The sequence below is a fragment of the Castor canadensis genome, chromosome X (assembly GCF_047511655.1).
Source record: "Castor canadensis chromosome X, mCasCan1.hap1v2, whole genome shotgun sequence".
Classification (NCBI taxonomy): domain Eukaryota; kingdom Metazoa; phylum Chordata; class Mammalia; order Rodentia; family Castoridae; genus Castor; species Castor canadensis.
The window spans coordinates 28,436,271-28,461,202 of NC_133405.1; the positions used below are offsets into that span (position 1 = coordinate 28,436,271).

The following is a 24,932-nucleotide window of genomic DNA, read 5'->3' on the forward strand; positions in this document are numbered from 1 at the left end:
TCCTAAATAATGAAACAGGAACCCTGTAATTTTATTTTTGTTTTGAAGACTTGTTTTGCTATTCAAAGACCCTTACAGTTCTACACGAATTTGAGAATCAGCTCTTTGATTTTTGTGGAATCCAGACTGCTAGAATTTTAATGGACATTTGACTGAATTTGTACAACATTATGTGTAATGTTCACATTTTAGCAATATCAAGTCTTCTTATTTATTAATATAAACTGTCTTTTACAAGACTTCAATATCTTTCAGTAATTCATCCTCACTGGGATATTTATTTCTAGGTATTTTATTCATGTTGATGTTATTGAAAATGGAATTGATTTCTTAGTTTCTTTTTTTGTTTTTCTCATTTCTAGTATATAAAAAAATCCAGCCAATCTTTATGTGTTTATTTTCTTCCTTGTAATACTGCTGAAGTCATTTATTAGCTTGCATAACTTCCTTATGGAATTTTTAAATGTTTCTAAATATGGGAGCATGTTTTTGTGACAGATACAGTGTAAATTATTCCTTTACAGTTTTGATGCCTTTATTTTTTTTTATTTTCCTGCCTAGAGCTTTCAGTACAATGTTCTATATCCATGGTGCAACAGACGTCTTTGTCTCCTTTCTGATATGAAGGAAAATGTGTTATCTTTTAACCACTGATTTTAGTGTTAGCTGTGGGTATTTCATGAGTATGCTTTTCATGTTAAGGAATTTTCCTTCAATCATTACCAATCTGAACCATATATTTTTAAACAAAAGTATATTGGATTTTTCAAACGACATTGTATTAGGTATCTCTGTCAAAGTGATATATTATATTAACTGAATTTCTTATGTTGAATCATCATTTCATTGCTGGAATAATTAGCACTTGGAAATGGTATGTGACCATTTAATTTGAGATTGAATAGGGTCTGTTAATAATAAGATTATAATGTTAACGTTTGTGGGTATATAGTCAAAAGAAATTTGGATGTGCTGCTTTATTTTCTCATGTTGTCCTTATGTGGCCTTAGTATCAGGGTGATGATGCACTCACAAATTAAGGGACATGTTTTCTATATATGAATTTTGGGGAGATACAAGCATTCTTGTATCACTGAACTGGGAGCAGGGAAGATAGTAGTCAGGAATTACTCTTCTGAAAATATGTCATAACTTAAAATCAGAAAATGACCAATATTTAATTAGCTATGGGGAATGTGAGATGTCTTAAAGAGGGAATGGCATGTGCCAAGGCCATGAAGTAGGATAGACAAATCTGTGTAGAGAATATGAGAACAAGAAATAAAAACAGGAACATGTGGTTGTATAAAAGGATAGTTTAGGAATGTTTTCTTTGTTATATGAAAACAGATAACTATATTTTTCATCATTGTAGGTCCTTTTTTATTTTCATTCTTCTTTTCAACTTTGCTTTTTTAGAGAAACCATTTAACTAATGTCTACCTTTCCTGGCATATAATATTTATCATTTGTTGATAGCAAAAAAATTCCAATCCTTTAATTTGGAAATATATAGCAAATTATTGTTATCTATAGCCACCCTACAGTGAAGTAGAATACCAGGACTTCTTATTTAACACTTATCTATCTGTAACTTGGGACTCTTTTATCATTCTTTCCTCATTCTTCTCTCTGCACTAAGTTCCCCAGCCTTAGGTATCTAGCCTTCTACTCTCTGTTTTTTAAAATTGCTTCCAACTCTGTGTTAAGTTTCTCTGTTATAACAATATATAATTTCTTGTTTTTTCTCCAAGTTGTGGAATTTCCTTAAGACTTGTTTTAAATTCTACATGTAAGTTTGCTTGTAATGGTTACTATGTGGTCAGCTTCTGGCTCCTTATTTTGATTGTTAGGTGAGGTGATATTTTCCTGAAAGCTCTTAAACTTCACATACATAGTCATCTGAGCATTTTAGGATTAGCATTTATTCCAGTATTCATAATCTTCCTTAGTATTTGTATATCTTTCCAGAAATTCTAAGAAGTTGCTTATTTTTTTTGCACTTGAAGACATTTGTGATATACCCAGGTTTTTAGAGAGGCTGATATTGGTATATTGTCACAGTTTCAACACTAATGGGTGGCTAAAGCCCATATTTTTCCTAAATCTGTAGTCACTGTATTTTTCCACATGAACTGGTGGAGTATCTAAAACAGGAACTCCATTCACACAAGCCTCTCTGTGGGACCAGGATAGGTTCAGCTGCCTTGTTTGCCACCACTAGTCAATAGTTGGGCACTTCAGAAATTTTTCCTGTGTAATGCCTGCTGTTAGCCAAGCTATGTAACCACTAAGCTATGTTACATCCTGAACCTACAGACCATCAAGACCAGCATAGTACTATAGTAGGACTAAGGTCCACAAAGCTATCAGCTACCTACTCCTGAGCTGGACTTATAGCTCAACACCACTGCAATCAGTCTCATGTGCTACTGACTAAAATAGATGTCTAACTGATTGAGGCTGAGTGCTTCTCACTGGCACCAGAGCTGGTTCATAGGTTCCACACACTTCCAGTCTAGTTTTCTTAATATTTGTAAAGGAAATTTGGCACATGAATAGCTGTTTCTATTGGTGTGACTGTGGGGATATGAGCAGTAGAGGATCATACTCAGTTACCATCTTGTTCTCTTTTATCTCTTTAAAGATTTTTATTGAGCAATCTCATGCAAACAATAATTTAAAAGTCAAATGGTGCTAAAATATAGGTAACAAAGGTGAAAATTTCCTTATCTTTATTTCCTTATCCTCATCCCATTCTGCAGATATTGCCACATTCCGTTCTTTCAAGCTCTGTATTTAGGTATCCCTCTCTGTATTTCTAATTAATGATATATACTTTTCTCTTTTTAATCTTAGAAAGGATATTAAAATTCTTTTTTCTGGCTCTGTTTAAATAAGACTGGAGCTATAGGGTTTTTTTCTACTCCTTTATGGTCAAGAATGACGAACATTTTTCCATTTGTTTTTAGCCATTTGGTCTTCCTCTTTGAAAAAGTTCTGTTTTGGTCAGTTGCCTAAGTCTTTACTGGTTCATTGATTTTTGGGGAGTATAGTTTTTTTGAACTCCATGTATATACTGGTTATCACTCATTTGTCTGAGGTATAACTAGCAAAGATTTTCTCCTATTCTGAGGGATGTAACTTCGATTTAGAGACCATTTATTTTGTTGTGCAGAAGCTTTTTAATTTCATGTAGTCCCATTTGGCAATCCTTTCCATTAGTTGCAGGACCACTTGTTTCTACTGAGGAAGTCCTTGCCTATGCCTATTACTTCCAGGGTATCACCTGCTCTTTCCTATACTAACCTCAAGGTTTTGGGTCTGATATTAAGGTCCTTGATCCATTTTGAGTTGATACTAGTATAGGGTGATAAACATGGATCTAGTTTCAGTTTTCTGCAGATAGATAACCACTTTTCCCAGAAACATTTGTTGAAAGGGCTGGCTTTTCTCCACTATATGTTTTTGGCACCTTTGTAAAAAATAAAGTGAGCATAGCTGCATGGATTCATATAAGGGTCCTCTGTTCTGTTCCACTGGTCTTCATTTCTGTTTTTGTGCCTGTACCATGCTGTTTTTATTGCTATGGCTCTGTAGTATAGTTTGTAGTTGGATATTGTAATACCTGCAGCATTGCTTTTTTTGCTCAGTATTGCCTTAGCCATTTGCAGTCTTTTGTGTTTCCAAATGAACTTTAGGGTAGATTTTTCAATCTCTGTGATGAATGTCATTGGGATTTTGATGAGAATTGCATTAAACATGTAGATTGCTTTTGGTAGCATAGCCATTTTTACTACTTTGATTCTGCCAACCTATGAGCATGGGAGATTTCTTCACCTTCAGTAGTCTTTTTTGATCTCTTCCTTCAGTGGTTTGTAGTTCTCCTTGTAGAGGTCATTTACATACTTTGTTAAGTTTATTATTCTTATTATTTCTTTCTGTCTGCTGTTTTTCTAGGAGTTTGTGATGCAGCATTAGCTCATTTATGTGAGATCTTTGTTTCCTTTTAGTATATGCACTCATGGCTTTGAACTTTTCTATTAAAACTGCCTTTGTTGTGTCCCATAGATTCTGACAAATTTTGTTCTCATTTTCCTGAAATTCCAGGAACCTTTGGATTTCCTCTCTTACTTTTTCTCTCGCCCACTGATCATTGAGAAATGTGTGTTCAGCCTTCAATTGTTTGCATATTTTCTGCTGTTGTTTTTGTTGTTGAGTTTTAGTTTTATTGCATTGTGATCAGTTAGAATGCAAGGGATTATTTCTATTTTCTTATATTTGCTGGGCTTGCTTTGTGCCCTAAGATGTGATATATTTTGGAGAAAATTCCATGAGCTGCTGAGAAGAATGGATATTATGGTGTTGTTGGATGAAACATTCTGTAGACATCAGTTAGGTCAATTTAATCTATGGTGACTTTTAGTTCTAGCATTTCTTTGTCGATTTTTTGTTTGAATGACCTACCTGTTGATAATAGAGGGGAGTTAAATTCTCCCACTAACACTGTCTTGCAGTCTATACTTGATTTTAAGTCCTTTTGTGTATGTTTGATGAAATCGGATATATTAACATTGGGTGCATATAGGTTGATAATTGTTATTTCCTTTAGATGTCTCATTGCCCTTTTATTAATATGAAGTGTCCTTCTTTCTCTAGTTTTACCAATGTAAGTTTGAAGTCTACTTTGTCTGATATAAGTATTGCTACTCCTACATGTTTTGGGAGGCCATTAGCTTGGTAAATCTTTTTCAAGCCTTTCACCTTAAGCCAGTGTTTATTTCTGTAAATAAGGTGGGTCTCTTGTAAACAACAGAATGTCAGATCTTCCACTTTAATCCAGTTTGCCAAATGGTGCCTTTTGAAGGATGAGTTGAGTCAATTGACATTCATTATTAATATTGATAGGTATGTGGTGATTTGTGCCATTCAATTCTTTTGGTTGTTTAAGGATTTGAATGTGTGCAGCCGAATTAGTGCTACTCTCTGATTACTTGTCTTTTCTTCTCCTGCAGTTTAGTACTTCCCATCCTCCCATGGCTTGCTTGCTTTCATCTTCTCTGTGCAGAATTGCTTTTAGAAGTTTCTATAGTGGTGGCTTGGTGGTCATATATTGTTTTAGTTTCTGTTTATCATGGAAGACTTTTATCCCTCCATCATTTTTGAATGATAGTTTTGCTGGGTAGAGTATCCTAGGGCTGAAATTATTTTCTTTCAGTGTCTGAAATACCTCACTCCATGCCCTTCTTGTTTTTAAGGTTTCTGTTGGGAAATCTGTTATTTTGATGGGTTTGCCTTTAATTTTTATTTGTTTTTTCTCTTAAAGCCTTCACTATTCTTTCTGTATTGTCTGTGCTTGTTGTTCTAATGATAATATGCCATGGAGAAGTTCTGCTTTGGTTGAGTCTGTTTGGTGTCCTGGAGGTTTGCTGTACCTGAATATTCAAAGCTTTCTCAAGATTTGGGAAACTTTCTGCTATTATTTTATTGAATATATTACATATTCCTTTGGCTGCACCTCTTTTCCTTGTTCAGTGCCCATGATTCTCAGGTTTGGTCTTTTGATGGAGTCTCTGAGTTCTTGCATATTCCTTTCACAGCTCTTGAGTTCTTTGTGTAAGATTTCTTTCATTTTTTCTTTAATTTCTATTTTTTCTTTGAGAGCTGAGATTTTGTCTTCCACTTGTTCTTGTCTGCATAGTGTCCTTCCTCTGTGTTTTTTGTTTGACTAAAGGGACTTTTTATTTCCAGGATTTCAGTTTGATTTTTTTTTCTCAGGGTTTCCATATCTCCATTTAACTCTTCTATTATATTTTGCATGGTCCTCTTCAATTCTTATATCTCTCTTTTTATAATGTCTGTTGTTTCAATTCCATGTTTGTCAAAGTCCTCTCTGAGTTCATTCATTTTTTTCTGTGACTTCAAATGTTCTTTATTTTTGGTGTTTTGAAATTTCTTGAGTGCATCTTGTTGGTATCTTCTCCATGAATTTCTCAGTGATTTCTTCCATGATTTCCAATTTGAGGAATTTTTTATGGGTGTCACTGGGCTCATTAGTGGCATTTATTATTGTTTTGTTGGGGTCAGGAAGTGGGTATCCATTTTCTTCATTTCCTACCAAACCCTCTATTGAATTTCTTTCAGAGTGTGCTTTCCATCCCTTTTTCTTCCTTTCACTCTACTTGGTGTTGTGCAAGTGTGTTTTTGATAGGCTAGTTGGTGGTTTTAATTGCCTGTTTTGTTTCCCTTGATTTAATTTTTGTGTTGTGACTGACTTGGTTGTTAGCTAGGTTGATGTACTCTTTCTGTCCCTGGTCATGAGGTGTAAAATTGCAGTAACAAATTCACAGATTCAATGCCAGACTAGTTGTTTACATATTATAAAGAAAACCCTTTGGTGATAATATCTATAAACAGTGAGAGTTAGGGAGGTAATTGTCATTAGGCTAAGAGTGGAAACTTGGGTAATTGCTAAAGGTGGCACTAAAACAGGGGCAGGAAAAGGGAGGCTGAGTGGGTCTAGAAGTATGTGGGCTGCTGGGTTTTGTGGCCCTCATGTGTGTTAGAGTGTATTTCCCCTACTGTAGTGAAGGATGCTTTTGTAAGGATTGCAGGGGGTTGGGAGTGTGTATAGTTGGTACAGTAGGCTATTCAGAGGGTGGTGAGTGTGTAGGAGGGAGTAAGGTTGTGGTGACATGTTGGAGAAGGATAAGAGTGGAGGCAAAGACATGGGTAGAGAGTAATGAGAAGATGCAGAAAGAGTAGTTGGGAAGGAGAAGAATGGATTGCAGCAGAAGAAAAGGGAGGAAAGTGAGGGGTAAAAATAAGGATAAGGAAATAGTGATGGTAAATTTAATACAAGAAAAGAAAAAATACCAGGAACAGCAACAACAAAAAGTTCAGTCTGCTTGGTAGAAGTTCTGGAGTTATTCCTTTGGCATCCAATCCTGGTATTGGCACTTGGTATTCTGATCTTTTTGGGGAACAGTGCTGCCCCTCTTGTTGGACATCTTGGGGTGAAGATGGCTGGAGTGTTTTTAATTTTTTTCTTGCTTCTCTTGGTCTTATGAGTCTTCCATTACAAATGAGATCTCTGATGTGGTCTCACCAGGTGACTGGCTTTTGAGTAATATTTGTTCCTTCTGTTCACAGGGCAAGTTGCAATTGGGGCCTGAGGTAACTCACTGCTAGTTTGTGCAAGGTATTCAGAGCTATTGTTTCACCAGGAAACAGCTACATGGCCCTACAGCTGCAACTCTGTCTGGTCAGCTCCTCCCCCACCCAGTTGAGGCAATTCAGTTTTAAGTACTGCCCTCAGTCTCAAGAGACAAGCTCAGGGATCCATCCACCAGGGGAGGTTGGCTTGTCAACCCACCCCTACTCTCAGCCTTTGTTACTTTTTCCATCTTTGCTCCCTGAGACTTCAGCTCCTTGTCCCACCTCTGTTCACTGGGGCAGGTTCAGCATTCCACCCCACCTCTACTGTAGGTGTTAGATTGCAATTCACTGTTTATGTTTTTCAGTTTTGCTGGGGTGATCATTCAATCTGCCCAGGGTCTATGCTGGATTATGTTCCCTGGTGGATAAGTAGGGGAGTCATGCATAATGTGTGTTCACCTGTATATTCTGCAGGTTTGCACAAGCAGGTTTGGAACTGGCTGGCAAGAGAAATGGTGCTCTGCTTTTCTCAGTGTGACAGATCATATGGAGAGTTTCTATGGGTTAGGTGTCCAGGATGTCATGGAGTTCTAGTCTGATTGATGCTCTGTCTTCTGCTTATTGAGGGAAGAAAAAGGAAAAAAAAGGAGAAATGGCCAGGGGGCTTTTTTTCCAGGGCCGACACAGGCCATGATTTTCCAGGCTGTTAGGTGAAATTAAAAGATTTTTCAGGGTAAGTCCATGAATTTTATGTGTACCTAATGTGATGGCAGTTATTATTTTAGCAAGAAGCAATCAGAATTACCCAAGTGTAGCTCCCACATCTCTAAGTGGCTTCTTCAGTTAAGGAGCTCAGAAATTCTGATTCCCTACCATAACTGCCATTGAGGACCCCCTCTTATTCTTTTCCTTTTTATCCCTGGTATACCAAAGTTTCACAGTTGTGTGATTTTTGTTCCTCACTGTTTGCTGAATGCTAGACTATCAGAGGGCTATGAACATCTGGAAATTAATGCCTTCCTGTTCTCAGAAACGTTCTCAATTATTTCCCTAATTATTATCTCACTGGAATTTTTTTTCTTTCTACAATTACAAATATTCATAAATTGCTCCTCAAATAATTTCATTATATGTTATCTCCAATTGCTAAAAACTTTTCTTTTCATTCTACTTTGGGGGATATTTCATCATTTTATTTTAAAGCCAGTTTATTGAATCTTTTAGTTCAGCTATCATAGCATTAATTTCTAAAAAGCTGTACATATTCTGTTATGGTACTTTTTTTTTCTTTTTCTTTTATTATTCATATGTGTGTTATGGTACTTTTGCAAGCTAACTTGATCTTGTCTTATGGCTACAGTACTTTTAGGCTACAGAGATATTAATATAGTTTTATGAATTATTAGTTTTCTCTTTAGTTCTCTGAATTTCCTCTCATTTTTTTCATTAGTTTTGGTTCATATATTTCATATTGGAGTGTTCTGCAAATATTTCTTGATTATTGGTTAGCAGTTTCTTCAAAAGTATATTTTTATAAACACACTTTTGTTCTTTGTTGCATCATGGAGTTTTTTATATTAAATATTTAGTCATTTGGCTTTTTCTTTGGGGGATCACATAAATATATCTTGGAGATTTTCTCAAAAGTGATTCAGTATCTTCAGATAACAATCATAGAGTATCTTGCCTTGCATATTAACCTGGTTTGGGGCATTTTTATCTGGGATGGATCTTAACAGTCCCATCTTTCAGTATACTTCATATTTTTGATAGGTCATCTTGTAATAGTTTCATTGTCACTGTGATCAAACAGCTGAAAGAAACAAATTAAAGGGGAAATAATTCATTTTACTAATGGTTGTATAGACTTCAGTACATCCACTGCATAGAGACTGAGGTGGAGTAAGTTATATCATGATAGAGAGGAAGTAGAGTGGAGCCATAAGAACACAGTGCTAAGACAGTATGTAGCCACCACAGACACAGCCCCAGTGACCTACTTCCTCTAACTAGGCTCCACTTTGCACATTTCCACTACCTCCCAATAGTTTATTCAATTTTATTTCCAGAACTAGGGTTAAACTCAGGGCTCCTTGGTTGTAAGGCAGGTCCTCTAACACTCAAGTCATGCTTCTAGCCTCTGTTGTTCTGCTTATTCTGGAGATAGGTTTTTGATTTTTCCCAGACTGGCTTAGACCACAATTCACTTATTTTATCCATGCAAGCCACCATATCCAACTTTCTTCAACTGAGAAGGGAGTCTCAAGAATTGTTTTGCCCAGGCTGACGCAGAACTTTGATCCCCCCAATCTCAGCCACCTGCATAGCTTTAGATGACAGGTGCACACCACTGCATCCAGCTATTGGTTGAGATGGGGTCTTCTGTAGTTTTTACCCTAATTGGTCTTGAACTTCTTTCCACCACACCTCAGACTTCCAACTATCTACGTTTACAGGTGTGAGACACCAGTTCCTGAAAGTCTATTCAATTTTTTAATTCACTAATAGAATAAAACCTCTCATTAGATCAGAATCCTTGTGAATCTAATTGTCTCTGAAAATACTCCCCCACACACCCAGAGTTGGGCTTTACTAATCTCCTAGGCATTTATCAATCTAATCATTTTGGCAATCAAGATTAACCATCACAATCTCATCTCTACTAAAGAATAAATTTTCTCTTTCATAGGAATGAAGGTGTCAACCTGTCATTATACTGCAATGAAAGATGGAAGGGGGAACCTGAATATGAAGGAACTCTAATTCATTGTTTTATAGAATTTCAAATAATAGCCTTCCTTTTTGCACCCAAAACATCACACACATTCTGATATATTAAGGACTATAAAACCTAAGCTTTCTAGGGCTTCTGTGGGAAATTGCTTCAGATTATACTTACACTATTTCTCATCTAATCCCAATGTTTACCTTGGTCTTTGTACTGTTTGCTAGCTTTAATACTTGATCTGTCTTTATTTTTAATATTGTTCATGGTTAATATCATCAAAAGACTAGTTTCATCAAAGATTGTGTTTCTGTCAATAAGGCTATAGCTGTACCCGTCTTTGTGTTCTGGTGATTTTTTTGATAAATAAGAGAATGTTTGGGGTTTTTTAATCTAATGGAAATTTAATCCTCATTTGAAAAAGTAATATTTATGAGTAACTACATTTGTATTAAATGTGGACAAGGATTTGTTCTACAGATATTTTATTAAAATATACATAGTAGGTGCACAACCAGTATGACTACATTAATTTTATTAAATATGTATGTGATTCTATTAGTTATTCTCATGTTGAAGTCATATATCCTCTTCATTTTTTATTAGATTTTCCAAGGATTTGTGGACTTTGTTTAGCTTTTCAAAGGACCAATTTTTTGTTTTGTTGATTCTTTGTATTTTTTGTCTCTATTTCATTGGTTTTGGCCTTTATTTCCATTATTTTTAATTTTGGGTTTAGCTTGTTCCTGAGAGTTTGAGATATAGTGTTAGGTCATTTATTTGAGATCTTTCTGTGTTTTTAAGAAATGCACTCATTGTTATAAGCATTCTTCTTCAGACTGCCTTTGCTGTGTCCCATAAGTTCTGATAGGTTTTGTATTAATTTTCATTAAATTTCAGGAGCTTTTTTATTTCCTGCCTTATTTCTTCTATGACCCACTGATAGTTGACCAATGTGTTGTTCAGCCTCCAAATGTTTCTGTTTTTTCTGCTGCTGCTTTTGTTGTTGAGTTTTGCTTTTATTGCATTGTGATCAGAAAATATATTTCTCATATATTTTAAGACTTGTTTTGTGCCTGAGATAGGGCCTATTTTGATGAAAGTTCCATGGGCTGCTGAGAAGGGTGCTGTTACAGGGTGAGATATTCTGTAGACATCTGTCAGGTGCATTAGATCTATGGTGTCATTTAGTTCTAGGATTTATTTGTTGATTTTGTATCTAGATTATCTATCTATTGGTGATAGAGGGGTATTAAAATCTCCCACTACCACTTTGTTGGGGTCTATATGTGATTTTAAGTCCTTTAGTATATGTTTAATGAAGTTGGGTACACTGACATTGGGTACATATAAGTTGATAATTGTTGTTTCCTTTTTAAGTATTGCTCTTTTCTTAATATGAAGAAAGCTTCCTTGTCTCTTTTGACTAATGTAAATTTGAAGTCTACTTGTCTTTTATAAGTACTGCTACTCCTGCCTGTTTTCAGGGGACATTAGCTTGGTAATCTTCGTTCAGCCTTTCACTGTAAGCCAGTGTTTATTTCTGTTAATAAGGTGGGTCTCTTGTAAACAACAGATTGTCAGATCTTTCATTGTAATCCACTTTGCCATAGAGTGTCTTTTGATGGGGTAGTTGAGTCCATTAGCATTCATTGTTAATATTGATAGGTATGTGGTGATTCATACCATTTAGTTGTTTTTGATTTTTAAGGATTTGAGTGTGTGCAGCTGATTCAGTGTTACTATCTGAAAACTTGTCTCTTTTCCACTGTGGTTTAATCCATCCTATCCTTTTGTTTTTTGTTTATTTTTGACTTCTCTGTGTAGAAATCCTTTCAGAATCTTCTGTATTAGTGGCTTGGTGGTCATATATTGTTTTGGTTTCTGCTTATTGTGGAAGACATTTATTCCCTCATTAATTTTGAGTGATAGTTTTGCTGGGTAGAGTATCCTAGGGCTGAAATTGTTTTATTTTAGTACTCAAAGTACCTCACTGCCTGCCCATCTTGTTTTAAGTTTTATATTGAGAAATCTGCTGTTATTTTGATGGGTTTATTTTTATATGTTCCCTGATTTTTCTGTCTTATAGCCTTCAATATTCTTTCTCTGTTTTCTATGCAATAACAATATTGTGTCATAGAGTTGTTCTGTTTTTGTCATGTCTATTTGGTGTCTGGGAGGCTTCCTGTACCTGAATAGGCAACTCTTTCTTGAGATTTGGGAAATTTTTTGCTATTATTTTGTTGAGTTATATTACTTTGGCTTGTACCACTTCTCCTTCATCAATGCCAATGATTCATTCATAACTTTTGTCTTTGGATGGAGTTGCTTTCTTTCATATACTTTTCACAGCTCTTGGGTCTTTTGTCTAAGAGTTCTTCTGTTTTTAATTTAATATCTATTTGTCTTCAAGCTATGAGATTCTGCCTTCTGCTTGTTATAATCTGATGGAGTGACCTTCCACTGTATTTTTTATTTGAATGAAGAGATTTTTATTTCCAGGGTTTCTGTTTGATTCTTTTTTCTGAGGTTTTCCTGACCTTTGGTCAACTTCACTTTCATATCTTGTGCTGTCTTCTTTATTTCATGTATCTCTTTTTTGTAGTTTTTTTTTGTTTCACTTTGGAGTTTGTTGAAGTCCTCTCTGAGTTCATTTAGTTATTTTTTGTGTCTTCTCAAGTTTTTTTTGTTTGTTTGTGTTATCTTGATATAGCTTGAGTTCATTGTGTACATTCTATTTAACCATCTTTGTAGCTTCTCATGAGCATCTCAATGAGTTCATCCATGATTTCCTTTTTGAGACATATTTTGTAGACTCATTGAGCTTATTTGTCAAATTTATGATCATTCTGTTAGGGTAAGGAACAGACTATTCAGTTTCTTCATTTCCCACTAAATCTTCTATTGAATTGTTTTTTTGAGGTTGGAATTTTCTTGCCCTCTTCTTCTCTCCATCCTTCAAATTTGTGCTGTGCTTCTATGTTATTTATTGGCTACTTGGTGGTTTTGATCCCTTATTTCTGTGCCCTGATTTAATTACCATGTTGTGACTGGGTTAGTAATTAGCTAGGTTGATGTGTTAGCTCTGTCCCTGGCCAGGAAGTGTAAATTAACAGTAATAAATTCACAAGTTCAATGCCAGACCAGTTTTTTACACATTATATAGAGAACCCCTTGGTGATAATATCTATAAACAGTGAGAGTTGGGAGGTAATAGTTGTTTGGATAGAGATAGATACTGAAATAATTTGAAAAGGTGGTGCTAAAAGGAGGACAAAAAGAGGAGGATGGGGTAATAGGGGAAGAGTTGTGGATGCTATAGGGTTTTAGGGCCCTTGTGCATGTTAGGGTACAGTTCAGTTGTTGTAGTGCCAGGTGCTTGTATCAGGGATTGCAGAAGGATGGGTGTGTGTATGGTTGGTACAATGGGCTAATCAGCAGGTGGTAAGTTTGGAGGAGAGAGGGATAGTGGAGTCAAAGGTAGGAGTAGTTGAGAAGGGGGAAGTGAATGCAGGGGGAGAGAGAAAATGAAAAGGGGCAGAAAAAATGGGGGAGAACAATGGATTGTAGCACAAGAAAGTAAGAGAAAGTGAAGAGACTAAGAATAGAAATAAGAAAATCGTAATAGTAAAATTAAAAATGCTAAATAACAGAAAAAGTAAGAAAAAATTAGCAACAACAAAAATTACAGTCATATTGGCAAAAGTTATTAACTTATTCCTTTGGTGTCCAATCCAGGTGTTAGTGTTCATGACTGGGGATTTCTTAGTGTCCTGTCTCTTCTCAAGGTTGGTATTCTTGGCTGTGTGGGAAAGGGTGCTGCCCCTCTTTTTGGACAGCTTAGGAGGGAGTTGGCTGGGTTTTTTTTTTTTTTTTGGTCCTGTTTTCCTTGGTCTGATGGGCTGTTACAAATAGGAGCTCTGAAGTGGTCTGACCAGATGACTGGGTTGTGAAAAGTAGTTGGTTCCTTCTGCCCACAGGGCAGAGCAATTGGGATCTGTGATAGATTACTACCAGTTTGTGCAAGGTGGTCAGATCTGTTGTTTTTACCAGGCAGCAGCTGAATCCCTCCACAGCTACAACTCTTGCTGGTCAGGTCCCTCCAGACAAGGTAGTGTAATTCAGCTCTAGGAGATTGGCTTGTTGCCCTACTCCTACACTCAGAGTTTTTTCCTCATTCCACCCCACTCACAGAGTTTGACTTCCCTGGGAGGTTGTCTTGTCACCCCACCCCCACACTCTGTGCTTGTTCCTTGCCCCACCCTTACTTGCAGAGTTCAGCACCTTACCCTATCCTTGTTATTTGGGGCTGGTTAATTGTTCCACCCCACCCCCACTGTCAGTGGTAGATTAAAATTCACTATATTTTTAAGTGTTACTCAAGGGATGGAAGCAATCTGCCCATGAGCTCATAAAATGCACTGGATTATGTTCCTGGAAGGGCATGTATAGCATGGTGCTCCACTGTTAGATTTGGAGATTTATGCAGGCAGCTTTGGAACTGGGCTGGTGGGGAGAAACGTCAGGTGGCTTTTCTCAAGGCAGAAGCTCCCTGGGACTAGGTTCAGCCCAGCAGGGTATAGGTAGGCTTTCCAAGGGTTAGGGTTCCACTACATTGAAGGGTTCTGTTCTGTTTGATGCTCTATCTTCTGTTTTCTGTTTTTGCAATAGAAAAAAAAGAAGAAACTTACAGGGGTCTTTTTCCAGGGCAGACAAACCCCAGTTGCTGTGCCACACTGGGATTTCCCTGGCTGTTAGGTGAAATTAAAAGCTGTTTTAATGGTCAGTCCTTGAATTTTATGTTCACTCTATGTCTTGGCAGTTATTTATTTGGCTAATAAGGATCAGAATTACCCAAATGTAGCTACTACATCTCAAAGTGGTTTCTGAAATTACAGAGCTCAGGAATTTTGATTCCTCTCTTATCCACCATCTTGGATCCCTCCTTGGTATTAGTTCTTCCTTAAAGGTCTGGTAGAATTCAGCAGTAAATCCTGGATTTTTCTTTTGTGGGAACTAATGCTGCTTAAATTTCATTGCTTGTTATGGATCTATTTAGGTCATTTATATCCTCTTGGTTCAATTTTGGATAGTCGAATATTTTTAGAAATTTGTCCATTTTTTTCTAGAATTTGCAATTTATTTGAATATAGGTTTTTCAGAGTAGTCCCTGATGTGTACCTGGATTTCCTTGGTGTATGTTATTTTCCTTTTTTGTTTATTTTTTTTCCAGTTTTTTATTTTATCATTTTTATATTTACTCAAATGTGTACACATGGTTTGGGCCACTTCTCTCCCATCTCCCCCCCTCTGCTAATGTGGGTCTTTTACCACTTCAATTTAGTCAGATTTTCTGGGGGTTTATCAATTTTATTTATATTTTCAAAAAACCAGCTTTTTGTTTCATCAATTCTTGGTATGATGTTTTTGGTCTCCATTTCACTGATTTCAGGCCTTATTTTTATTATTTCTTTTCTAATAGTTTTGTTTTTAGCTTGTTATTATTTTTTTAAGAGTTTGAGATGCAATATTAGATCATTTATTTGAGTTCTTTCTGTGTTTTTAATATATGCATTCGGGGCTATAAGCTTTCCACTTAGCACTGCCTTTGCTGTGTCCCACTGGTTCTGATAAGTTGTGCTTTCATTATCATTAAACTACAAGAAAATTTTGACTTCCTGCATTAATTCTTTGATGACCTACTGATCATGGAGCAACATGTTGTTCAGTCTCCAGTTGTAGAAGTATTCTCTGCCATTTCTTTTGTTATTGTTTTCTGGTTTTATTCCACTGTGGTTAGGCAGTATGCAGGAGTTCTTTCAATTTTCTTATATTTGCTAAGACTTGCTTTGTGACCTAAAATATGATGTGTTCTGGAGAAAGTTCCATGGGCTGGTCAGAATAATGTATATTCTGTTACTGTGGGTTGGAATATTCTGCAGATATTTGCCAGTCTGTTTGATCCATGGCATTCAATTCTAAAATTTCTTTATTGTTTTTTGTGTGGGTAACATATCTATTGGTGATAGAGGACTATTGAAATATCCTACTACCATTGTGTTGAGGTCTACCTGTGTTTTCATGTCCAGGACTGTATGTTTGATGTAGTTGGGTATACTGACACATGAGTAGCCAAGGAAATACTGAGCAAAAATAGCAATGCTGGATGTATGACAATATCTGACTTCAAACAATACTACAGAGCTATAGCAATAAAAGCAACATGGTACTAGCACAAAAACAGACATGAAGACCAGTGCAACAGAATAGAAGACCCATATATAAATCTATGCAGCTATGCCCACTTTAGTTTTGACAAAGTTACCCAAAACATGTGATAGAGAAAAGATAGCCTCTTTGACATTTGTTGCTGGGAAAACTGGATATCTGCATGTGGAAAATTGAAACTAAGTCCATCTCTTTCACCTTATACAAGTATCAACTCAAACTGGGTTAAGGACCTTAACATAAGACCTGAAATTTTGAAGCTACTGCAAGAAAGAACAGGGGATATACTAGAATTAATAGAAATAGACAAAGACTTCCTAAACAGAACTCAAATGGCTCAGCAGCTAAGAAAAATGATTGACAAATGGGAATACATGAAATTAAAAGGGTCTCCACAACAAAAGAAATAGTCACTGGATTGAAGAGGCAGCCCAAAAAACTGGAGAAAATCTTTGACAGCTATAAATCTGGCAAGGGATTAATAACCAGAATATACAGGGGCTCAAAACCCCAAACTCTCCCAAAATCAATAACCCAATGAAGAAATGAGTAAATGAGCAGAACAGAGCTTTTTCAAAGGAGGAAGTCCAAATGGCCAAAGTATATAAGGAAATGCTCAACATCCCCAGCCATAAAGGAAATGCAAATCATAACCATGTTAAGATTGCATCTAACTTGTGTTATAATGACTATCATCAAGAACAAAAGCAACAACAAATGTTGGTGAAGATGTGGGGAAAAGGGAAACCTCATACACTTTGGTGGGAATGTAAATTAGTACAACCACTGTGGAAAACAGTATGGAAGCTCCTCAAAACACTAAAAATATTACTGCAATGTGATTCAACAATACCACTCATAAGCCTGTATTTGAAGAAATGTAAGTGAGGCTACAACAAAGGTACCTGCACACCTATGTTTATTGTAGCATTATTCACAGTAGCTAAGCTATGGAAATAGTCAAGATGCCTCACTACAGATGACTGGATTAAGAAAATGTGGTATCTATATGCAATGGATTTTTGTCTGTCTTTCAAGAGTGGGAACATCAAAGTATTCTCTGGAGGTAATGATGGGCAAATTATCCTTCATGTTGTTGAAAGCAGTGAGATTTTGGATGTGTTTGCTCGTGAAGATGCTGTATTCGGCTTGTCAGTGAGCCCTGTGAATGACAATATTTTTGCCAGCTCCTCAGATGATGACCAGGTTATCATTTGGGACATCTAAAAGTGTCCCCATGGAGAGCTCTTCTTTCTGGCAAATTATTCATCAGCCTTTCACAGTGTCATGTTTAACCCTGTGGAGCCCAAGTTATTAGCCATACCCCATTCAAAGGAAGGAGTGGGATTCTGGAATATCCAAAAACCTGAGTTCTCTTCTACAGTATGGTGACAATCTATCTCTCCAAAGTGCCATGAGTGTGAGATTCAACATTAGTGGAATCAGCTCCTAGCCCTGCAATGATGCCTGTAACCTGTGCTCTATGACATCCACTCCCACCTGCCAGTATTCCAGTTTGACCATCAGGGTTACTTCAACTCATGCAGCATGAAAAGCTGTTGTTTTGCAGGTGATCATAGCCAGTATATCCTTTCAGGTTCCCATGACTTCCACCTGTACATATGGAGAATTCCTGCAGATCCAGAAGCAGGTGGCACTGGCAGGGTGGTCAGGAGCTTTCATGGTTCTTACTTAACCAGGTCTGATTTAATCCCCACACCTACATAACTGCTTTTCTGGTGTAGAAAAGATTATCAAGATCTGGAGCACATACAAGCATCCAGGATGTACAGGAGACCTCAATGGTCAGACTGAGAATGAGTCTTGCTGCCCATATGCCTATGAAGTGTACATCAGTCTTGTGCTGAATAGCTGGAGTGGCCTGTCCCATGACTAAACCAACAAGTTGGTCCAGAAAGATCCCTGGATGATGGCTTTCTTTGACTCTCTGATATGCAAAGAGATTGAAGGCTGGAGGTGTGACTCAGACAGTGACCTCAGTGAGACCTTCAGCCATGTGAAGGAGTCAGTAAGTGCTTAGGCTACACTGACACAGAATCTTCAGTCTCACTGCCCTGCTCGCCACCTCCTACAGTAAATGAGTCTGCCAACAATGCCTTCCACCTGGGGTCCCTGCAGGTCACCACAACAAATGCAGTGGCATTATACACCCCCTCTCCACAACTCACATGTGAGGATGCAGCCTCTCACCAGCAAGGCCTTTCTGCTCTATAGCACTAACAGGACAAACCCCTGCTGGCCCTGTCAAGTGAATCTGTTTCTGAAGAGAACACCTGTGAGGTTAAACTGAGCACAGTTCTCCTCCCCTGGCCACGGTTACCCAGCAGTGAAGATGAATCCAGCAGTTCCAGTAACTCCAGCAGCTCACAGGATGAAGAGGAACTAAATGAATCTATAACCTCCCCTCAGCAACTGAACAACAGAAGACACCCTGAGAATATAGGCTCATTGCCCCCAATCAAGCCTACCAATACCTACATTGGTAAAGACAACTATAATTACCCCCATATCAAAGTGGATGACCTTTCCTCCTCCCCCACCACCTCACCTGAGTGGAGCACTTTTACTCTGGAGATGTGGCATGCCCAGCCAAGGTGGGCTTCACTAACTTCTGACATAGAATCCACTGAGTGACAAATTTATAAAGCTTACAAATAGCTCCACAACTCCTATATCTCCTACTCAAAATAACAAAGATGGAGAGACCTCTCTAGTTACAGGAGAGGCAAATGAAGGGAGAGCAGAAAGCTGTCACAAAGGCAACACAGCAACTTCTTCTACTATGGAACCCTGTCCAAACACAGCAATGCCCACAGAGGAATCAGGACTTGCTCCTTGAAGGCTGTAACAAGGATGATTTAAAGAATGGAATTCAGCTAGAAATCCAAGCAGGGGCCCAGGCCATGAGCACAGCAGCCACCTTTGGGCAAAAGTACCACAGGGCACCTCTTGGGACACTAACAATGGTGACTTTCTAGAACACCTTTTGAAACCAAGAGAAGCTCAATGTAAAGGCCCTGAGGAAGGCCGTGAGCAGCTAGGGTGAGGAGCCACCCTCTCCTCCTGTCCCTAAGTCATCTTGCTCCACTCCCAGCAGTGGGCCTGGTAACTGATAGAGGATGCAGTCTGATAACAGTCAGGAAAGAAGCCTCAAAATCATCTGTGCCAACCACAACAATGGATGCTTACACCCCTGTTTCTCTCACCCTCACAACAATGGGCAGAACTTTGGGGATCTGGAGGTGGTAGGCTTCACTTCCCTAGGACACTCAGACACTGACCATGATACCTCATCCCCATCAGGGACTCTTCTATATAAAGATTATTGTGATTCTGAAATGGTCTGTGAGGCCTCCACTGCTGGTATGAAAGAGGGCCACACTTCCTCCTCACCCATAGATAGTAGCAGAGCCGTTTATAGCCACAGTAGCCTCAAAAGTCACCAATTTGAATTGGAAGACAAAGATTCAGAGAATTTCTTCTCAGAGAAGAAATTAAAAACATGATAAATATAAAGGGAAATCAAAAAGCTACAAAAATTATCCTTACATTTTTTTCTTGTTTAGCAAACACAGAGGAAAGGGAAAAAAGTGTTAAAGGCACATAAAACCAGGGCCTGAAAAAAAAAAAGGAATGAAATTTTGTCATTTTCAGATAAATGGATGGAACTGGAGAACATAATCTTAAGTGAAGTTAGCCAGATTCAGAAAGCCAAAGGCCATGTGTTTTCTCTCATATGTGGAATATAGAACTAATACAAATACAAGCAGTATTTGGAAAAACAGGTTATGCTAAGGGGTGGTCACATATGAAAGAGGGAAGTTAAAAGAAGGAAGTTAAAAAGGTGAATAAAGCTGATGTACTTCTTATATAAAAATCAATATAAAGTTTTAAAATCTGTTGAAATCACCATAAGAAGGGGACTAAGGTAGAAAGAAGAAAAATAGAGGATGAACTAATTCAGGTAATAATACATATGTAATACATATGTACATGGAAATGTTGCAAGGAGATTACTTGTGTAGCTACTTCAAGAAACAAAAATGTCATTTTTTTTTTTTTTACAAAAATAGAGTAACAAGAGAGCAGAGCAGATAAAACCCTTGATCCTCTTTATTAATGTTTACACTCTGTCTTCAACAAAATTAGAGATAAGGGCAAAACAGTTTCTGCTTGGAAGTGAGGGGATGGGGGGGAGACAGAAGGGGTGGGGGGAGAGGGAGGGGAAGGAGGGAAGAGGGGAGAAATGACCCAAGCATTGTGTGGACATATGAATAAAAGAAATATAAAAGAAAACAGAGTAACAAGAGGGCAGAGCAGATCCTGTCTGGGGGGGGTTGGTACCAGTTGGATGGGGGAGGATGCAGGGAGAGTGTGTAGGAAGATGAATAATAATAAATATATTAATAAATATATATGGCAAATAATATATTATTTACAAATAATAAATATTTGTACATATGTATGCAAATGGAAAAAATGAGACTTGTTGAAACTGTCAGGAATGGGGGAAATGGGGAATAAAAGAGAATGATGGAGGGGATGAATTCAACTCTGATATAATGTAAGAAATTATGTAAGTGTCACAATGTACACCCAGTACAACATAAAAAAGAACAAAATAAAGCAAGTAGCAAAAGCAAACAAAAAATGTCTATACTACCAAAAGCAAAAAGAAAAAGTGGGTTAATTATGAGATATGGTAGGAATGTATAAGCTAAAGAGGATTTGTTTAGTTTAAGATTAGAAATGCTTCAGTATGCTTAAATACTATAGGGAACACAACTCCTTAGAAGAAAATAAAAACAAAGAATATTTGAATCAGCAAGTATCCTAAAGAATCAGGAAGGAGCCAGGCACCAGTGGCTTATGCCTATAATCCTACCTACTTGGGAGACTGAGATCTTGAGGATCATGGTTAGAAGCCAGCTCAAGCAAATAGTTCACTGGACCCTATCTCAAAAAAATCCCAACACAAAATAGGCTTGACAGAGTGGCTCATGTGGTAGAGCACCTGCCTGGCAAGCTTGAGGCCCTGAAGTCAAATGGCAGTACAGCCCCCCAAAAAATCCAGACGGAATGAAATCCAAATAAATTTAGGTATTTTGTATTAATAATTAGACTAATACTTAAGTCAATACTTAAGTTAATACTTAAGTCAATGACCTCATAATACTATTGGAAATGTTCTAGTATTTTAAATGATTTTAGACTTAAAAAGTTGCAGTGAAAATATAAATTATACTTTTCCTGTGTTAACTAAAAGCATATTGATGCCATTTTAAACAGGAATACTTTGATACTATTTCCTAACAATAAAACATTCACTTATATAATGACAAACATTAAAATTAATGCATATAGAAAATAGCTTATAATTTATCTATGTGCATCATCCAAATTCTGTCGATTGTTCTAATAATATCTTTTGTAGATGAAGGAATTAATCAGGATTTTCTTTAATCTCTCTTATACTGGAGTAATTCCTCAGTTTTGTCTTTCTTGACTTTGAAAAATTTGAAAATTATAAGCCATTTATTTAATAGAATGAGCCACAGGTTGATTTTGTCTCATGTTTCTTTTTGGACAGGTTCAGGTCACAGGTTTTGTAATAAATAGGACAGAAGAGAAGCTGCATTTGTTCATATATTTCTGTGTAGAAGAAAAGTCCAGTTTATCATTCTGCTGGTGATGTTAACTTTGACAATTTGATCTAAGTAGCATCTGTCAGATTTTTTCCTTGTAAAATTACTTGTTCCTTTTGTATTTAATATGTGTTTGTGGGGGGCAATATTATGTCTTTGTACATATTACTCTTCTAATCAAGTATTCACCCAGTAGCTTTAGCTGTTACTCACATTACTTCTTGCCTAAATTACTACCCTGATGATTGCTATATGGTGACTTTTTAATTTCATATTTCCTTCTGTATTTATTAGTTGATATTTCATTCCATATGCTAGATAATTTATGCTTCCTTTTTACTGTCTATATCAATATGGGTTGTGAATTGAATATTTAACTTGTTCTATCTATCTATCATCTATCTATCAATCTATCTCTCATTACTAATTTTTTTAGTAGGACTGGGGATTGAACTCTGAACTTTGAGCTTTCAGGTGCTCTGCCGCTTGAGCCACACATCTAGTCTTATTGTTACTAATTTTGCAGCTCATATTGTCCTAGCTCTTTCTATGGGCAGTAATTCAGAATGGCTTCTGTGTTCATTGAGATGTTTTCAACATTATTTGCACACCTTTAAAGAGTTTCAGTATAACAAGGTCTTTCTGGCTCATTTTATATTTTTCTGGCTTCACCCTTCCCTCTTTTTCTTCAAGAAGACTTAGTTCTTTTTTTGGAGCATAATAAAGTAACATTAAGGACTGATATATGGTTTACCAATATGCTCTTTGCTCCCCACACTTCTAATTAGATGAAAACCTTACCTAATACCACAATGAACCCCCACCCAGCATAACAATAAACAACAAATATAATTTTGGGGGGGGATTTTCTCCAGTATCTGACGTTCTAAAATCTAGTCCTAGAGTTGTTTCCTAGTTTCCACCTTCTTATATTGCCATGTTTTTATAAAACTTTTCTCTGAAAGTGAGAAATCTGGGTACTGGTATCTTTTATAAATTTATATATTTTTCTCAGTCTATCTCTTTTAACCCAATCTCTTAACTCTGTTAAACCAAAGCCCTTTTTCCTTGTGTGGACAGTCTTTAACTCAACACACCTTTCTTATATAAACCCTAAGGACTTTGGAACTTAGTTTGTCAAGAATAAATGAAGGAATAAAATCAGAGTATAAATGGTTTGGAATGAAGAATAATTAACTCATAAACCTAAGATGTTTCTCTAAAATTTTAGTAAATATGAAAGAAATAATCACAAGTAAGCCAAGTGGGCATAATCCTTTGTACCTCATAATTCTTTACTCAAAATAATAGAAAGAGAACAATTAAATCCTACAATAAGATCAAACTTGTGTTTTTAGAAATGTGTATTGTAATAAAAGAGAAAGAAATTGTGTTTATTAATTTATTTGTTAACCAAATCCTTAATTATGTGAGGAAATATTTCATATCCTGAGAAAAACATAGTAAATAAGACAAAGATAGTTTCACTTTTGTAACATTCCAATGGAGAGAGATAGTAGCCAATGTAGTTATACCTTATGAGTGCTATGAAGAAAATAAAAGAGGGAAGTGCTAATGATTGAGAAACTAGGCTAGAGTGAATTGTTAATAAACTCTCCCAAAAGATGATATTTAAACAGAAATCTTAATGACAAGAAGGAGAAAGTCATGCAAAGATTAGTGGCATGAATGACCTTGGGGACACACAAATAAACAATTTTTTTAAAAGGCACAGATAAATAAAGACAGATTCTGAAGAGTTAGGCAAAGCATATTGTATAAGACTTTATAAGCCATTGTAAGACATTTGGACTTTGTTATAAAGGTGAGGCAAAATCACTGAAACTCTTTTAAGCATAATATAATAAATGTGCTAATGGAGGTACCTGAGTGGACAATTTAAAATAATCTAAAATAGGAATTGAGGACACTGTAAAGGGAAAGCTGATCTTGAAGAGGTAGAAAAGTGTTGAACAATTCAGTCATTGAACCAAGTTTGGGGAAGGGAATCAGGGGTGGTCTTTGTATATGTTTGGCAGAGGATAATGTTTCTCATGGAAATAATATTTTTGGGAAAGGGAATACTATAATGTTAAACTCATGAAATCATTAAAAAATAGTTTGACGTATGTTGGGAAAAACAGGTATGGCTGGAAGGCCTAAAGCATGGAGAACTGAAATAATAGCCAATGAGACATGAAATCAGTAAAATGGCAAATGACAAATTTAAAACAAGAGATAATGGGAATCATAGCTATGGAAATTGGCCACAGAATGAAAAAAGTTAAGGCTATGGAAATGGGACTAAAATTAGAATAACTGAAGTATTTAAGAAACATTTATTATATAAAATTGTCAGGAATTGCTTGTTGACTGGATGTGGCAGTGGGGAAGAGGAAAAGGGAGCACTCAAGAATGACTACTGAGTAGATAGGCCTGAGTAATATGCAAAGATGGAGAAAAAGGTTAACTTTAATTATGTATGATTTATTAGTTATGAGAAATGTTTAACTGTCCTCTTCACACCTTCTTGTATTATCTACATTTTTTATTATTTGTGGTGGATGCTGGCTGAAACTTCCATTGTTGTCAGTGCCATGCATTCACCGAGCTGCTAGGAATGTTGGCAGATGAGGGCACTCAGGTTAGTCCCTCTTCAGGAATTACAGACAGCTTAAAGGATTCATTTTGCCAAAGTTTCATTCATTCTATGTGAGCAGCTTGCATTCAATGACTGGTTAATGAAGAAGCTACAAAGACTGGGCAAACGTTTTTCCCTTGGAATTCCTGTTAAGGGAATTACAACTACAGAGCTTCTGTGAGACAGGATGAGGTCTCCAGTAAGATCATATGACAGTTTCATATCCTCCCTCTGTTCAACTTCCTTTCCCCAATCACTCACACATAATAGTTCCGAGAGCACGTCCCAATTTCTTAGGGATGCAAACTAGGTGTTTTATAATTTCAAAAACTATTAAACAAAAATAAATCCAATTTAATTTTGGAAAATAAAGATGCTTATAACTGGGGAAAAATATATGACTTTCTCAACCACTATTAGAAAAAGCTACTCCTTGTAAGTAGTTTAATGAGAGAGTTTGCAGAGTACATAACATGCTGAGTATTGTTTGTGAATCAAGTGGAGTTTTGGCACA

The 24,932-nt window shown here is 36.6% G+C and overlaps 1 pseudogene; it reads left to right on the forward strand.

The window, feature by feature from the left end:
• Positions 1-17,125: 17,125 nt before the first annotated feature.
• On the forward strand, positions 17,126-19,638 carry LOC109675210 (DDB1- and CUL4-associated factor 5 pseudogene; annotated as a pseudogene).
• The last annotated feature ends 5,294 nt before the right edge of the window (positions 19,639-24,932 follow it).